The sequence below is a fragment of the Passer domesticus genome, unplaced genomic scaffold, assembly GCF_036417665.1.
Source record: "Passer domesticus isolate bPasDom1 unplaced genomic scaffold, bPasDom1.hap1 HAP1_SCAFFOLD_55, whole genome shotgun sequence".
In the NCBI taxonomy this organism is placed as follows: domain Eukaryota; kingdom Metazoa; phylum Chordata; class Aves; order Passeriformes; family Passeridae; genus Passer; species Passer domesticus.
Window position 1 is genome coordinate 500,670 of NW_026990163.1, and position 7,903 is coordinate 508,572.

The 7,903-nt window shown below is 48.4% G+C and overlaps 1 long non-coding RNA gene across 2 annotated transcripts; it reads right to left on the minus strand.

The window, feature by feature from the left end:
* Nucleotides 1-2,292: 2,292 nt before the first annotated feature.
* Nucleotides 2,293-5,551, minus strand: LOC135292894 (uncharacterized). Of its 2 annotated transcripts, none has more exons than XR_010355057.1 (2): nucleotides 3,146-5,551; nucleotides 2,293-2,547 (listed from the first exon to the last, which is right to left on the minus strand). It is a non-coding gene; the product is annotated as an uncharacterized LOC135292894 (long non-coding RNA). The 2 variants fall into 2 exon arrangements; XR_010355056.1 differs by having other exon boundaries at nucleotides 2,293-2,716.
* Nucleotides 5,552-7,903: the final 2,352 nt, after the last annotated feature.

The following is a 7,903-nucleotide window of genomic DNA, read 5'->3' on the forward strand; positions in this document are numbered from 1 at the left end:
CTCTCTGAGGCAGATAAGTGCCCTGGACTGTGGTTTTTCTTTTACTTTAGAGCTGTTTAAACCTGCTCTCAATATCCAGAAGAGCACTGGCAGCTCCACCTGTGGCCCATTGGGCCAAGCCTGGTCCATGGCATTTCCAGTGCTGGAGAAACTGATAAGAGACTGAGTGAGCAGAGCTACAGCCCACAGAGGGACTTTCTGAGTTTGTCATCTCTTTTGGAGCAGCAAGAGGTTTTATTGTTTAATATTGGTCATTTGCTCTACTCGTGAATTCCTTGCCTGTTAAATAACCAGGTTTTTCCACTTTTCTCCAAGGAAATCTTTCCCCAAACTAATTGGGGGAGATGCTGCTTGAATTTGCTTTCTAGAGGAAACCCCTTTTGGAGGTTTTCTCCCAAATTTGCCCTAAACTAGGACAGGGTGGTGGAGAGAGGAGAGAGCCCCAAGTGCCTGGACTGGGAGGAGGCTGGAGAGAGGGACCCTGGAACCCCAAAACCCCCCAGCATCCCTAAGTAGGACCCTGGAGAGGGGGGATCCCCAGGACCCATGGGATCCTTGGCAGCCATGAGAGGGGGGACCACCAGAACCCCAGAGGGATGAGACTGGAATTGGGACACTCGTGGTGGCTTTTTTTTAGATTCACTTTTGTTTTTTGAAGGTTTTCATGGACACCAGGTGACTTCTAGAGATGGACTTGGGTGGAAGATCTTCAGCCTCTCTGTGCTCATCCCTTGCTTTTCCCCAAAGCAGGTTTTCCCATTACCAAACCTTGGCCCAATGGAAGAGAATGCTGCAAGGAAGCAAAAGATGCCCTGAGACACTCAGGCAGGTGAGGAGGAAGTCAGTGCCCCCTTCCCCCTCTCTCCTGCTCCATCTCCCAGCCCAGCATGGCCCTGGCTGCAGGACAACCCCGCTGCTGATGCCGTCCTGCTGGGGATGCACTGGGGGATCTCCTGCCCCTTTCCTCTGGCATGGAGGCACATTCACAGGCTCTGGGGCAGGAGGGGGAACCGCGGGCAGTTTGGGGTGCGTGGCTCGGCTGCTCCCGGCGCGGTTCCCCCGAGCCCCTGGCGCAGCTCCGCCAGCCCCCCCCCCACCACGGCACTGGCCAGAGGTTCTTTAACAGAAATGCTGGTAAGTTGACCATCTGGAATTACACTAAATACGATTTCCAGAAGCTGCTGGTTTGCTGGGCAGTTTGCCAAATTCCACATTGTTGTTTCTTTCAATAAAACTGCACTTTAAAAGGTCTTAGCAAATTCACGCTTGCATAAAATTTGTTGCTACCATGGCCTTCCCTCAAAACTAATTTACATAAAATCATGACACACTTAATTACATCCTCTTAATCCCTCCAGTAAATCCATCATGCTGTTATTTCAATCACAGATTGTTCAACTTGTCAGTGCCTTATTTCTATTAATGGCATCAGAATAAGTTATATTTTGTTGTATGTATAACTTTTAAGGCTATCCATTTTTGATTCTATGATGTTTAATTTAATGCAAATTCAGGGTTGATAAGACTAAACAAAGTTAAACTTCATTAGTGTTAGATTTGAGCAATGTTAAATTACATTTTATTAATTTGAAATCCTGCTGTTCTGGATTGAAAGAAAACATATGTATTCTATTTGCCATCTGTAAGAGGTAGGGCAGTTATCTTCTGTTAATTGGGCAGTAAATTGGACCCCCAATGGCTCCCACAGATCCCAAACACCTGCAAGGACCTCCAAGCTTTCTAAACTCCTTCTTGTGAGAGAAGCCTTGAAGCAGATGTATCCAATCCCAGTCCCAGACTTTCAAGATTTTGTATGTAAGGAATTATAAAGGTGGAATGAAACCTTTCTAGAATTTGTCCCACAGGATTAAGGATGGCAAACCACAGCTGTTTCTATAAATATATATTATCTATTATGGTAATGATTAGACAATATTATCTTAATCAGAAGAATTTGCTCCTAGGTATAACAGCTGTAACATATTATATTATATTATATTATATTATATTATATTATATTATATTATATTATATTATATTATATCATATATTATATTATATCATATTATATTTTCATATATCATATTATATCATATACTAGGAAGTGATTTCAAAGTAACTGTGTTAAAGTAAAACCAGTTATTAAGCAGAGATTGATGTCACTCCCTGTGTTGGTTTGAAAAGACAGGTGTCTGCTAAGGAAGGCAGGAGCCTCTCCTAAAACGTAAAATGTAAACCCCCTCCCTCTGAATTGTTATAAATTTGAAATTAAGGGGCTCTCAGGAAAAAATATGGGAGCAGGAATAATAGTTCTTTATTAGGGAAACAAATAAAAAGATAAAATAAACAATGCAGTAAAGCAAGACAACACTGACAGAATCAGAACACAACCTGACACCCTGTTGCACAGGGTGTTGGTAGCAGTCCAATTTGAATGGTGGCTGCAGTCCTCCTGGAGTGTCAGGTGCGGTTCTGTTTGAGCAGGGATCCTGCAGAAAGGTGTAGTCTTCCTCTGAAGATCCAGTGGAAGAGGCAGCAGCTGTTCCTCTGGGAAATCCAGTGGAGAAAGCCATGTTGGTGTTCCAGAATTTTTAAGATTATATCTGGTAGGAATGCTTGGTTCTCCCCTCTGGGCGGAGCATCTCCCAATGGGATGCTGTAGTTCTTATCAGTCATGCAGTGACATTCAGTAGCCTGTTATCAGCAGATGTCTGCCCTGAGGAAGGAGTGGGTGTGGAAGAGATAAGGAAAACTACCCACTTAACAGAAGACAACTGCCATACAGATGGCAAAGAGAATACAATCTGCTTGGCAATCCAGGACTGTCTCCATTGTGAAACTCAGGGGCCCCAAGGAGCCAAGGGTCCATGGTGACCTTGTGGATCCTGTAGTGTCACAGAGGAGCCATTGTGACACAGTGAGGGCAGATGGAGTCGAGGGGTCATGGTGACAGATCAGGGCTTTGTGGGAGCATGAAGCCATTGTGACATTGCAAGGTCTCATGGAAGCACGGGGCCATTGTGACACTGCAGAAGGAAGGGGAGCCAAGGAGACCATTGGGACACTGTGGGGTCCCACAAAACCAAGGGAACAGGGAACAGGTCTGGCTGGGCCTCCTGGGGATCACTTGACAGGTCCAGCTGACCTTGGCATGTCGAGGGCTGCTTTCTCATCTGTCCTTGAAGCACTGGGGCTCTGGGCTTTCCTTCCTATGGTAGAGAACTCTCCTTGTCCTCCAGGGGCCCATTGTCAAAACTGGGATTCCTCCTCCAAATTTCCTTATATGCAAAGATTGTTTCCAGATGAAATCTGCCAGGAGTGACAGCTCTGGCTGCCTTGGCCATCCAGGAACCACCTCTCATCTGACTTTGAAACACTGGGACCATGTGATTTTTTTTCTTATGGGAAAAAAATCCATCTCGACCAGGCACCCATGGCTAAAATTGGGCATCTGCCTCCAGCATTCCCTATATCCAAGGATAACTCCCAGACAAAAGCTGCCAGGACTGACAAGTGTGGCTGGCCTTGGCTTCCTGAGGGCTGCTACTCATCTGCCTCTAAAACACTGGGGCTTTGTGCTTTCCTTCGTAATGAAAAGAACTCTTCTTCCTGTCCAGGTGCCCACGGCCAAAATTGAGATTCCACATCCAAAGTGCCCTATGGCCAAGGGTAGCCCCTAGACAAAAGGTGCCAGCAGAGACAGGTCTGACTGGCTTGGCCTAAGGGTGGCCACATCTCATCTTCTTCCAGAACACTTGGACTTCACACTTTTTTTCCAGTACAAAAAAACCCCCATTCATCTTGAGCAGGTGCCCATGGTCAAATCTGGGATTCCATCTCAAGAGCTCCATACATCCAAGGATTTTCCCCCAATGAAAGATGCCAGGACAGACAGGTCTGGCTGCCCTTGGCCTCTTGGGGGCTGCCTCTCACCTGCTTACCAAACACATTGGGTTGGTGATTTCCTTCCAATGGAAAAGTACCATCCTTCTTCTCAAGGTGCCCGTGGACAAAATTGGGATTCTTCCTCCCAAATTCCATATATCCAAGGATTCCTCCATGACAAAAGCTGCCAGGACAAACATGTCTGGCTGGCTTGGCCTCCCGAGAGCCACCTCTCTCCTCTTCTGCCTTTGAAACTCTTGGGCTCTGTGCTTTCCTTCCCATGGAAAAGAACCATCCTTCTTATCTACACAGAAATGGCCGAAATTTGGATTCCACCTCCCAAATTTGCTATATCCAAGGGTTGCTTTCAGACAAAAGCTACCAGGACAGAGAGGTCTGGCTGTCCTAGGCCTCTGATGGCTGCCTTTCATCTGCCCTGGAAACACCTCTGTTCTGTGCTTTCCTTCCTATGGAAAACAACTGTGCTTCTCCCCCAGGTGTCCATGTCTGAAACTGGGATTCCACCTCTAAAATTCTGTATATCCAAGGGTTGCTTCCAGGCAAAATCTGCCAGTACCATCAAGCCTTGGCCTCTGGTGACTGCCCCTGCAACACTGGGGGTTGGTTCTTTCCTTCCCATGGAGATCACTGGGATACTGTGGGGACCTCACGAAACCAAGGGGATCATTGTGGCACCACTGGAGCCCATGGAACCAAGGGGCTGTGGTGACACAGCGGGGCTTCATGAAACCCAGAGACCATTATGACTCTGTGGGACCTGATGGAACCATGGAGATCATGAGCACCCTTCATGACCTCGTGTCACCAAGGGGACATTATGACACGTCAGGGCCCCATCGAACCAAGGGAACATGGAACAGGTCTGGCTGGCTTGGCCTCCCAGGGGCCACCTGATAGGTCTGGCTGATCTTGGGATGTCAAGGGCTGCCTCTCATCAGCTCCTGGAACACTGGAGCTCCATGCTTTCCTTGCTATGAAAAGAACCATCCCTCTTTTCAGATGCCCATTGGCAAAACTGATACTTTCCCTAAAAAATTTTCCAATATGCAAGGGCATCTCTCAGAAAAAAAACCTGCCAGCTCTGGCTGGCCTTGGCCTCTGGTGGTCAGCTCTCATCTGCCCCTGAAACAATGGAGCTATGTTCCTTCATTCCTTAGGAAAAGAACCCATTTTCATGTCCAGGGCCCATGGCCAAAATTAGAATTTGGCCTCCCAAATTCTGTATATCCAAAGATTGCTCCTAGACAAAAGTAACCAGAACAGACAGGTCAGGCTGGCCCTGCCCTCTGGTGATTTTCTTAGACCATGAGCTGAATGTTTCCATTTGAAAACACCTTGGAGAGGGCCCGGAGATCTCCCAAGGAGGGGTTCTGAAACCTTGGGCACATGAGCATTACATATGGACAAAGGAGCTCTGTGCTCTGTGCTGTTGTGGTGGTATTGCATCATGGAAGGGATGTCCGAAAAGAAGCTGCTAGCAGTTTCCTCCATGTCTGTCAAAAACACCCAATCAGTAATTAGCTTTGAGAATTGACAATCTGTTAAACCACTAAGGAAGCTGTACACGGCTCTGTGAAGACACACATTAAAGATGAGAAAGCCTGGGAGGGTCTCTTTCCCTTCTGTCTGGCAAAGAGGTAACAAAGCTGGCCCAGCCCCCGTCTCAGCTGGGCCGGGCCGGGCGGCTCCTGCCGTGGGGCCGGGCCCCTTCCCAGGGAGCCCCCCAGGCCCCATCGGCTGCCGGGCAGGGCAGGGGAGGCCGCGGGGCCGAGGCCGGGCCGGGCCATGGCTGCGGTTGCCAACACCTGGGCGCTGCTGAGCCCTGCCCCGCCGCCAGCCTGGGCCCAGCCAGGATCCGCCGGGCCCCAGGAGCAGCCCCGGGCTGGACCGGCTCGGCCAAGATTCTGCCACCCTTGGGGTTCACCCGCAAGCCCCGGGCAGGGGGAGGAGAAGCCATGGGCCCCGGCCTTGCTGCTGCTGTGTTCTGGCCTGGCTGCTGAGATCCTGGCCCTGCCCCAGCGCGGCCCATCCTGACACAGCCCCAGCGCAGCCACTGCAGAAACCTCCATCGTAAAACAGCTCCAGCCGCAAGGACCGAGCCTGGCCGGGGTCACGGAACCATCTGCAGGCCCTGGGAGAGATATTAACTCTTTCAGTGCTTCCATCCTCCCTCGAGTGAGAGAAAAGGACAAAGTGCAGGCACACAGAGGAGCAACATGAAGACACCGAGGTCAGTGAAGGGGAAGTTGAGTCCCGGATGGGAGGGATGAGGAAATGCCATAACCTTGGGACTGAAATCCTCTTGTGAAGCTATAGAGAAGGATGTAATTGATACATCAGACTCTCTTTTTCCCTATAACACATTGAAAAGGATGGGAAGATGACTTGTTCAGGAAAGACCTCCATGGTAAAGTAAGCAAATGTTGAAGTAGCTGTGTTCTGATGTGAAGTTTGAACAGACAGAGCAGAGTGATGAGACCCTGTGCCCTCATAGGGAGAAGAAGAAAACCACTGTTCTCAGAGATGAAGATGATTTCAGAAATAGATGAAGAGAACATTTGCTCTTAAACAGCTCATCTTTAAACTAATACCCCATTAGTTGACATGGCCCATAAACACAACTGTGGGAAAAGCTGTCAAAAAATGGGAGGGACTTCATGATTGCAGATTTTCCAGGTGGCTGCTATTAATGGAAATTGAGAGCCACAAGAGAACTCTTTTCTTATGGAGAAGTCTCCATAGCAAGAAAGAGAGACTCCTCTCCCTGCATGAACTGAAGGAAGACTACTCTAGAGGAGGTAAACTGAAAATATTAGGTTTTGTCTCTTTACATTGTCAGTAAGAAAGAAAAGGTTGTAGGGAAAGAAAAGTGTTCCAAAAGTTTTGTTCTGATTCTTATTACACTTTCTTTTAGTTAGTATTAATAAACCTTTCTTTATACCCTTTTAAAGTTTTGAGCCAACTTTGCTTTTCTCCTAATCCTGTCTCACAGCAGGAAATGAGTAAGAATATTCTAGTGAGTGCACTGGTAATTAGCCAACATTGAACCCACCACGCTAATTGATGCATTGGCCAAGAAATCTCAAATTGGAGAGAAAAAACACTACAGAAACATTCCTGATGAACTGCATGAGAACAAAGGGAAATCAAGGCAGAGCCATGGTTTGTCAGAACTTGCCTGATCCTAATGAGCCCCATGATGAATTTGGAGATGAGCCCTGGAACCTCGGGGTCTGAAAGGAGAGTGCACAAACCTTTCCAGGAGTCCAAGCCAGTGGAAACACCCAAAGTGTCTCAAAGTATGAATGGGTCCCACTGAGGTCCACCCCCAAGACAAGCTCTTAATGGACGCCATAGAGGAGAGAATTGGAGGCCAGGATGGCACAAAAAGCTTCTCAGAGACTCAGTGTGGAACAGAAAATCCAAAGAACCTTAAAAACCTTGAGCATTTCAAACCACTAATGAGCCGCAATGAATGTCAGTACAAAGCTCTCAAGGGACTCATTAAAGCAGATAATTGGGGCCATGATTGCACAAACCTCTCACAGAGTCTGTATCAAAAGGGAAGCACCAAGTACCTTAAAACAACTGAAGTACCTTGAAGCATTAATGAGCCCCACTGGATGCTGTTACTGACAAAGCCTCTCCAGGGACTAATTACAGCAGATAATTGGATACCATGATTGCACAGACCTCTCAGAGACTCCAAGGCAAAAGCCAAACCCACAGTCCTTTGAAAAACCTGCAGTCCCTGGGATCATTCAGGAGCCCCCAGGGCCATTCCTGAGCAAGGCTCCCCAGGGACTCCTTCCAGCAGATCCTTGAGGCCACTGGGATGTGGGCTAGGGGGGATGCTGAGGGCAGGACAAGGGGCTGACAGTGCCCAGCCTGGCTGGGGCTGTGCCAGGAGGCCCCAGGGCCTCAGGACAAGGTGTCTCCTCCCAGCCCTTGGTGGCACAGACCCTGCTGTGCCCCAGGTCACCAAGACTTGGCTTCT